Source organism: Dasypus novemcinctus, chromosome 21 (assembly GCF_030445035.2).
Source record: "Dasypus novemcinctus isolate mDasNov1 chromosome 21, mDasNov1.1.hap2, whole genome shotgun sequence".
Classification (NCBI taxonomy): domain Eukaryota; kingdom Metazoa; phylum Chordata; class Mammalia; order Cingulata; family Dasypodidae; genus Dasypus; species Dasypus novemcinctus.
The window spans coordinates 62943627-62953279 of NC_080693.1; the positions used below are offsets into that span (position 1 = coordinate 62943627).

The 9653-nt window shown below is 54.0% G+C and overlaps 1 protein-coding gene across 10 annotated transcripts in view; it reads right to left on the reverse strand.

Annotated features, from left to right (window-relative positions):
- The window catches only part of MPP2 (MAGUK p55 scaffold protein 2), a 28357-nt gene extending 25029 nt beyond the window's left edge, over nt 1-3328 (reverse strand). For 2 of the 10 annotated variants that reach the window (XM_058284337.2, XM_058284329.2), the window contains exons 1-2: nt 2320-2593; nt 709-774 (exon numbers count right to left, since the gene is read on the reverse strand). The gene's annotated coding sequence lies outside the window, so the exon portion shown is untranslated. Of the gene's footprint in view, nt 1-708; nt 775-2088; nt 2272-2319; nt 2638-2738; nt 2829-3101 lie in introns of those variants that run through there. The other 8 variants (XM_071210696.1, XM_058284339.2, XM_058284334.2 and 5 more) reach the window with 7 other exon arrangements.
- Between the last annotated feature and the right edge of the window lie 6325 nt (nt 3329-9653).

Genomic DNA, 9653 nt, shown 5'->3' on the forward strand with positions numbered 1-9653 from the left:
GAGGAGATTAAGGATCAGAGAGGTTAGTTGATTTGTCCAAGGTCACAAAGCTAATAGAGCTACAATGAAAATCCTCTTTTAATAAAAAATATTTCTGCCTGTGCTCTTGGGGAGGGGGCTCAGGATTTGAATCAAAAGCAAGAAAAATGAGTATTTCTACACTGTAAGCTCCATGAGAGCAAGAACCATATCTGTTTTATTGGGCTCTGGATCCCTGGAGTATAGATTCTCCACAAACATTTGTCTGTGTGACAAAGAGAAATGATGTCCTCCCCAAGGCGTCTCTGGCTTCCTCTCTCTCCCATCTCCTCTTCTTAGCCCAGAGCTGGGAGGAGGAGACCAGGGGCTCCAGGTGGAACTAGGCATGGAGTTTAGAACCCCAGTTCCCAGCCCAGGGTCTCCTCAAGCTGGGGTTGTCTCCCCAGTTCTCATGGGGGGGTACCCATCGCCCATCCTCCCTTTGCCTTCTGATTCCCAGTTGCCATGACAATGAGAGGCAGTGGCTTACAGCAGGGTGGGAAAGTGGGGGGAGGCAGAGAAACTCAGAGGCAGCTGGCAGTGCCCACTTTAGGACTGAATGCCTGCTGGGCCCTGAGGGTGGGAGAACCTCAACTTCACACGCGTGCATACACACACAAAAGGACTCTTCCCAGAAGAACCACCACTTGACTCTTTGCTTCCATCCCCTCCCAGGACTGAGCTGATCACCTGAGCTCAGGTGGCAGAAATTTCACAGGTCCAGGGGGACAACTCTCCTTCCTCCTGGCTCTGTCCCTGATGACATGGAAGAAAGGAGCTTTCAGGGAGAGGAAGAGCACCCCCTGTCAAGCTGGCACCCAGGCTGGGAGAAATGCCCAGAATCTACTGTGCCAGCCAGTGCCCACCCCAGCCCTGTGCCAACCCCTGCTGCCCCTGTTCCTGGAGAGCAGGGGGGAGGGATCCCTTCCTTCGCACTCCGGGTCTTGATGACCTAGAACATGGGAGCCTTCTCACTGCCAACAGTGCTCCCTGGGATGGAGGTGCCAGCAGGGTCAGAGAGGACTCCAGATGTCCTCCTTCCCCAGAGGGTGCAGGGTGGGAAGAGGCAAGCAGGAGTCTCGGTGGAATCCTTGCTCCCAGAGGTCTGGCCCAGCCTGGCTGGGCTTTCTCCCTGGGGAGGCGGTTCCCACGGCATCAGCTCGCTCTGCCCCGCCCCCACCCAAGTCTCTGCGAGGGCGGGGCCAGGGCTGTGCCCACAGGAGAAGGGCAGTGCCAGGCAAGCCAGCCTGGCTCCGGGCCCAGTTCTGGGACCCAGGCATACCGAGACTCCACACTTGGGTTCCCAAAAGCCTGGGCACCCTAACTCCAGGCTATGTACCCCAGAACACCCGCCGGTGACACGGGCCAGCCCTGAAAGGGGGCGGTTTTCTCCACCCTCCCGTCCACCGCCCCCCCCCCCCCCATCAATACTCGTACAAAGAGGTGGAGGAGGAGAAAGGTCTGACAAAGGCGCTTTGGAGACCGATGGGTCGATGGGTCGTGAGGGACGGGACAGAATTGTGGGCGAGAGACGGGGTCGGGGGCTGGGGAGCAGGAGACCGAGCTGACCTGCCCCGACCGACCATCAGGCCGCCCCCGCCGCTCGAGCCGAACCCTCCGGGCGCTAGGACCTGGGGGCAGGGGGGCGTGTGGCGAGCCCTCCAGGCGGGCTTTCTGCGGGCGCCCGCGGGAGCCCGGGGATGAGGTCACCCGCTGGGGCCCCCTCGGTCTTCGCCAGCCCCCCGAGGGACCCAACCTTCGGCCCCTGGCCCCTCGCCTCTGGCGCCGACCCCCTCCCGGCTCCCCAGGCCCTCGTCCTGGCCCCCGACCCTGACCCATCCTACCCCCAGTAGCCTGGGAAGCGGGAAAGGCAGCGCTTCCCCTTCGCGGGGCCCCTGCCCGGGGAAGGTTCGGGTCCTTGGCCTCTGCCCCGCGCCCCCCGCCACCCCGGAAGCGCGATCAGCGCGGGCCTTACGTAATGCGCCGAAGTCCCCCCCCCCCGCGCCCCCCCGAATCCGCACAGCCCCCGGGGAGGCCGCGCAGAGACCCGGGCCCGGCACGGCTCCCCACCTCGGGGCCTGATGTCACCCTGGAGCCCCCACCGCGGGGCCGGGGCCAGCGTCCCCGGGCTGCGGGCTTCGGTCTTTCCCCTCCGGCTCCCCAGAAAGAGGGCCCAGGGGATGGAGGGCCGGGGGGGCCGGGGAGGCTGGCCCCGAGGAAGAGGGCCCCGAGCGCCGTGCCAGGCCGGAAGGGGAGCGAGGGCCCCGGGGCGGGGGCGGGCCCAGGGGCCGGGGCGCCTACCTGCGCCCGGGGAGCCCTGAGCTCGGGCGGCTCCGGCGCGCGGCGTGGCTTCGCCTGTCACTCGCTCGCCGGGCTCTTAAAGGGCGAGGCCTCCTCTGCGCGAGGGGCGGAGACGGCGAGGAGCGCGGAGGGGGCGGGCAGCAAGGCCGCGGGAGCACGCGGGCCACGGGGGGCTTTCCGAGCAGCTGGTGGACGCGCGGGGAGATGGTGGCTGGGGAAACGCCGCACGACCCGCCACCCCCTGCCTGCTTCCCACTCGGGGAAGCACGGGACTGGGCCCGGCACCCACCAGTGTCCCGCAGCGCCCAGGGATCCCTTAAAAGGGCGATAGTGAACGCAGCGCCGAGTGGGACCAGCTCGATTACTGCGCCCCCTCCCCGTCCCCTGGTGTGCCTCAGTTTCCTCGTTATCCTACTTACCAAAAGGGAAAAGGAACGGGAAGACCCCGAAGGAGCAAAAGGTTCAGGGACAGCTTTTATGAAGGGGCGTCTATCCGGATCCCAGACTATCTAGGAAAAGAATTTGCAAAAAAGAGGACACATCTTCGCTATGGGTTTCAAGACCCTATTTAGGCCTGAACGGTGCGCTGGTGCATGCCCCTATCCATGGAATACGGAATACAGCAACTCGTTATCCTTCCTAGGTGCCCCATCTCAAGAAGTAAACAAAGGGTTAAACCCACTTGCCCGCCTTCGCCCCTCCTCCGGCCCCACCCCACACCTGCCAGTGAAAGATACAGAATGCCTGAGGCCCTGCCCGGCGGTTAGGGCCAGTCACCATACCTGTCTGACCTCCGGCAAGAATATGCGGGGTTCTCTCTCTTCTTAACTCCATCTTGGAAACACGCTTGGGAATCCCAGAAATGGGTTTTATGTGGGCTCCACCGGGGAACTCCGGGTCCCAGGAGACTCAGCTCGCCCAGGGAGAAAGCCACTGAGCTGGGCCAAATGTCTATTTCTGCTGAAAGCCCTGTTGTTTTGGTGCTCTCGATCTTTCCAGAGAGAAGGAAAGGTTAGCTAGCACCCCCAGTTGGTGGGGACTGGAATTGCAGGCTTTGGGTTTCCACTGGAGGGGCTTCCTGGAGCACACTGCTTCCAACACACTTCTTTCAGGCCAGAAGACCTTCCCAATCCAACTCAGGAAAAGAGGTCCCATTCCCATTAAGAAGGGTACCCTCCATTTCTGTCCACCTCAGAGCAGCTATTTGCATTTGTTTGAGAAGTGAATTTTGAATCCTTTCAAAATATTGTTTATTTCTTCCCAGTCACCCAACCCAGAGGAACCCACAACAAACCTTCCATTCCATTCAGGATTCTCAGGACAAGGTGGGATCCCAGATTTAAGCTATTCTTGCAGTCTGACACCATTTGTCTTTCAACAAGAATCTCTCTGAAAAGCATCTGGCAGAATGACAGTCCCTCACATCTGTTCAGGGTTTTACAATTAAGGAATTGTTTGATTCTCAAGACAGTCCTGTGAGGTTACAGAGTAGGGAAGAGACATTTCTTGAGCTCCCATTCTCTTCCAGACAGAGTGCCAGCTTGGGTGATACTGAGATGGTCACATAGGCTGACAGTCTGCGATGGAAGGAGTAATTGGGGAAGGTGGGGTGTCACGTAGACACAAAAAGCACTTTGTTTCTGGTGGTACAGTTGAATGACGTAACAGAGGTAGGAAGTGTTCTCAGCTGGGTCCCTAAAGGAATGGGAGTGCTACTGATGGAAACAGTAACTGCAAAGGGAAGCACCTTGAGGGGGTCCACTATGCATCCCATAGCAGTTAGGGGATGGGCCCTGGTGGGAGGGGCAATGAGTCCTTCCCATCTGGGGTCTGTAATCAGCTCTGTCTCCCTCCCTGCCTCCCCCCTCCCCTAAGGTCACAGGATGCAGGCAATGTCTCTGATTCCCTAAAATCAAAGCTTTACTCTGTTGGATGTTCTGCCCAGGGCACTGAGAGTCGGGTCATGCAGCGAAGTAAAACTGAAAATGTTCTGCCTTTCCAACAGATCCTCTCTGCATTGAGTGATGGTGTACTTCTGAAAATGGCCAGCAGGGGCCGCCAAAAGATATCCTGAGTCTATCGTTCCATACCTGCCACCGGAGCTTGCTTCCTCCACCCCTGCAACCAGTCAGAGCCTTGCTCTGGAAAACGTTTTTCTTAGCCTTACAGGGCTAATACATGTGTAATTATGTATTTGTTTATAAAATGACTATATCTGTGCTTTTGAATATATATATTAGAAACCCATTCCCCAAAACAACAGAAATTTAAAAAGGATTAAATTTTTTAAAACTATACATGGAAGTTGCAATATTTTTTTCCCACACCCCAAAGGACTATTTTGTGTACCCCCTAGGGACTGTGCACCCCCACTTTGAAAACCACTGCTTGAAAAGCAAAGCAGCAGTATATATCATCCCAGTCTTACTTAACAAGGTACTAAGATACATAGCTTTGCCTCTTCTCCCTGGAGGACCAAGTGGCCTGAGCCCTGTCTCTCCTCACAACCTCAAGACAGGGTCTGAAACCCTCTCCACCACCACCACCCTGTACCTGTGTCAGAATGCCCATCTGGAGTGGAGAAATGGAAAACGTCTCCCTGCAACAGCCTCCTCGTCCTCCTGACCCTCCTCACCTCAGCCGACTCCGGGCCAACATTCACTTCGCCTGCCTCCTTGCTTTACTCTGGCCCAGGCCCCATCACGGTGGGAGGTTCTGGAGCCAGACACTTCTGTGTAAAAATCCTGGCTCCACCACTTGGTGTGTGTATCCTTAGGCCAGTCACACAACCTCTGTGAGCCTCGATTTCCTCATCTGTGCAATGGGGACAACAACTTCCACCATGGAGAGGGTTCAGGGAGAAGGCAGATATAAAGTGGCTGCCACAGGGCCAGGTCCACTGAAGGTGATCCATAACTGCAGCTCCCTTCTGGGAGCAGGTTTGGGCAGGCTCGGGCTAGATGCCAGCTGGGGTGTGGGTCGTTAGCTCCAGTCTCTGGCTGTCTGATGTGCCAGAATCCGTCTGGCCTCAGATTCTCCTGGGGGAGGTGAGGGTCTCCTCCAGTGCTTCTGGAGTTCCAGGTAGCTGGTTTGGACAGTCTGTCCCCTTCCCACTGCCCCCACGCCCTTTAGTGGTATCTTGTCCAGCCCCATCTAGGCCACCCACTTCTCTTAGTCTCCTCTCCCTCCAGTGACCTCACTGATGTGCCGAGAGCTTTGATGTGGGTGTCACGTGAGGGAGCCAGGAACAGGCAGCCCATCCCCGGAGTGAAGGGGACGGCTGTGCCAAGTGGGTGACGTGGGCCTCAGGGGCACAGCCAAGGAATGGGGAGAGCTTGCAAAAGACGGTGCAGACCCTGGAGGGGGAGAGGTGTGGTCACTGCTCATGGAGGGAACACCACAGTGGTATCCCCCTAGGGCCCTGGGCCTTCCTGAGCCAGGGGGCAGGCCCCTGGAGCCCACTCGTACATCCTATGAGTGTGTGCCCAGCTGAAGTGTGAAAGCCAGAATAATTGTATGTGTGCCTGGTATGCGTGTGCGGGAACGTCTGGGTATGTGTCTACTTGAGAGCGTTTGTGATGCATTTGTGTGTCTGTGTGGTGTGTGTCCGAGTGCACACATGTGGGCAGCTGTCTGCTGTGCCTATGCACATGCACGTGTCTGACACCATGGCCTGTGTGGGCTTGTGTGCATGTGCGCACATGTGGGCAATATAGGGGAGCGCAGACTTCTGCCACTGTGGGATCCTGGGCCCCTCCCCAGCAGTCCAGCCTGCTTTCCCTGCTGCTGTTCACAGAAAAGACTCATTCCTAGTAAGAGTTGAAATCTGGGACAATTTTGTCCAGTGTCTGAGATCTCCTCTCCCCAGTCCACTCCAGAGTTCTTGGCAGCCTGACCCAGTACCCTAGAGTGGGGGAACATCCAGAAGGGAGGGAGCCATGTGGGAAACGCACATGGATCAGAGTATTGCGGAGTTGGGGATAAGACACGGAGGAGGAGGCCTCTCCAGCATCCCCCATAAGTCTCAGCTGGGCCCCTTGCTGCCCTTCCCAGTAGAGATAATCTCCTTTCCTAAAGCCCCCACAAACCCTGTTTCCATCATAATTTCCCTTTTGTATCCACTAGGGGCTTAATTATTTTAAGGTGGGGTTGACCAGAAAGACTCAGCACCCACCCACACACCCATCCCTGAGTCCCTGCTACCAGAAACTCAGTTGACAGACTCCAAGGGCCCAAATGGATTTTCTCCAATGACTGTGACCTTGGGGCCCGAACTTTTCTTCTGATCTCTTCTCTGCTGTACCGAATCTTCAACCCCAAGGTACTCTTGGGATGTGAACTCCATTCAGCCAGTTTCTCAGCTTGACTTAGCCTAGAATCCCTTTGTAGTTGCTTCTCTGTTTGGGTCCCTGGTTCTCCCCTTCCTTCCAATTTACTGGCACCTGTTCCCTTCTCCCACTCTCCCCTTCCTTCTCTGCCCACTGCTGCCCAAAGATCAACAGTCAACTTGCTTTCTGACCTCCTGGACCTCAAAAAAGCTTCCTTTTCTTGTCTCCTTGTGAGGCCATAAACCAGAGAAGCCATAATTCCTAGATAAGGGACTCTCCCTGTCGATGAATCTAAAGCACACTCTATGCTCAATAGCTACCTGTACTAAATCACTTCTGCATATCAGTAACTTTAAAGAAACATGTTTATGATCTAGCGAAGCCCAACTTGGCTCTGTGCCTTCCTTGTTCTGCCCACATAACCCTCTGTAACCCGCTGGGTGATTCTGAACATCCTGCAACCACTCAGGACCAGCTTCCCAGGTTGTAAAAAACTGGAACTGTTTTGCTACATGAGTGGCCTGCCCATTTGTCAGTCCTAAGTGCCACTGAACTTCAGCAGAACCTGTTCTATAGGTTCACAGCCAGGCACCCTTGCCTCCACCTTTCTCCCCACCCTAGCTCGTGCAAAGGGTCCAGAGAACAAAGGAATAGAATTTCAGAGGGACTCTAGAGATCCTTGTTCCCAGCTCTATGACATGAGTTTCAGGGAGTGTTGAAAGTTCCCCAGGAGAGTGTGACAAAACCCAAACCCTCCTGGCACTCTAGCCCAATGCTCTCCCCATACCACCATGCTCAGAGTCCCACTGACATCATGAAGCCTGCTCACCCAGAGGTGTCCTGGGCCACAAGTGCCAGCCACAGGTGTCCTCCCCTGCCAGCAAAGATGTGCTCACTTGGCCAGACAGACCCACCTCCAGAGAAGGTTGCTGGGGTTAGGAGAAGTGGGGAGGAGCTTTCCTATCCACTGGGTCTGAGGCATTCGCCTAGTCAGTTTACGCCATTGGTTAGATTTGCATTCCTCAGTTTCCAAAAAGTTGTATCCTGCAACTGTGGCGTGAAGCTCTGGGTTCTAAACTCCAACGTCAGAGCTGTTGTTGCTGAACCTTCTGCCAGGCCCAGTATCTTTATGTGTATGAATTTATTTAGTCTCCGTAACAACCTGTGGAGGTAGGTAATACTGTCACTCCATTTGATAGATGAAGAAACTTAAGCACGGGAGAGGTTAAGTAATTTGCCCAAAGGCATTAAAGCAGTAAGTGGTAGAGCTGGGATTTGACCCTACGTCACCTGGTCTTGGGCTCCACTGTAGATGTTGCCTCTCACTTCATAGGTGCTATTTATTATCTTTTTTTAAATATATTTTTAATATATTTATATATAACAAAAGATTGTTAAAAGATACAAAATGTTACTATAAAAACTCTTTTCCCATATCAACAACTTCTTTCATTAGCATGGCACTTCATTGCATTTGATGAGTACATTTTGGAGCACTGCTACGCAGCATGGATTATAGTTTACATTGTAGTTTATACTCTCCCCAGTCCATTCAGTGGGTTATGGCAGGATATATACAGTCCTGCATCTGTCCCTGCAATGTCATTCAGGACAACTCCAAGTCCTGAAAATGCCCCATATTACACCTCCTTTTCCCTCTCCTTGCCTTCATCAACTCCCATGGCCACTGTCTCCACATCAATGATACAGTTTCTTCCAGTGCTCAAGTCACAATAATTCTATAGTAGAATACCAGTAAGTCCACTTTAGTCTGTATTTTATTCCTCCATCCTGAGGATCCTGGGATGGCGATGCCCACTCCACCTCTCAATTGAGAGGAGGCTTTAATATTTATTATCTTAATTTTATAGATGAAGAAGTTGGAGGTCAGAGGAGTTAAATATCCCTGGCAGAGCTAGACTTAGTACATTTGGTTGAGAGATTTGCTTAGCTTGCCATCAATTACTCTTCAGTTTACAAAAACAGGATAATTCTCAAATACAGCTGAATTTAAACATTTTAATTTGACTTAAGACTATACTTAGGGAAACGGACTTGGCCCAGTGGTTAGGGCGTCCGTCTACCACATGGGAGGTCCGCGGTTCAAACCCTGGGCCTCCTTGACCCGTGTGGAGCTGGCCCATGTGCAGTGCTGATGCGCGCAAGGAGTGCTGCGCCACGCAGGGGTGTCCCCCGCATTGGGGAGCCCCACGCGCAAGGAGTGCGCCCATGAGGAAAGCCGCCCAGCGTGAAAAGAAAGTGCAGCCTGCCCAGGAATGGCGCCACCCACACTTCCCGTGCTGCTGACGACAACAGAAGCGGACAAAGAAACAAGACACAGCAAATAGACACAGAGAACAGACAACCGGGGAAGGGGGGGGGTTGGTAATTAAATAAATAAATAAATCTTAAAAAAAAAAAAGACTATACCTATAACCATTCACATTAAAAGAAATAAACACCTAGACACAGTTTATAATCTTTCTTGCTAATCCTTAGCTGTTATTCATCACAGCTTAAACAAATCTTAAATTTATCTAGACTTGACTAAAATACTTTTACTAATATGCCCTACATCTCTTACTGGCATCAGACGCTGGACTTGAGGACAGCTTAGCAACACTTACCAGCAGCAGGCAAGAATTCCCTAAAGGGAAGCCAGTATGGCTCAACAGATAGAGCATCCGCCTACCATTAAGGAGGTCCAAGGGGTTCGATACCCAGGGCCTCCCGCGCAAGGAGTGCTGGCACACACAGGGATGCCCCCGAGTAAGGGTGTCCACTGTGCAAGGAGTGGCCCCTGCACAAGGAGAGCTGCCCATGTGAAACCACAGCCTGCCCAGGAGTGGTGCCACACACATAGAGAGAGGATGCAGCAAGATGATGCAACAAAAAGAGACACAGATCCCCAACTGCCTAATGAGAATGCAAGCGGACACAGAAAAACACACAGCAAATGGACAGAGAGCAGACAACTGGGGGGGGGGGGGTGGGGAGAAATCTTTA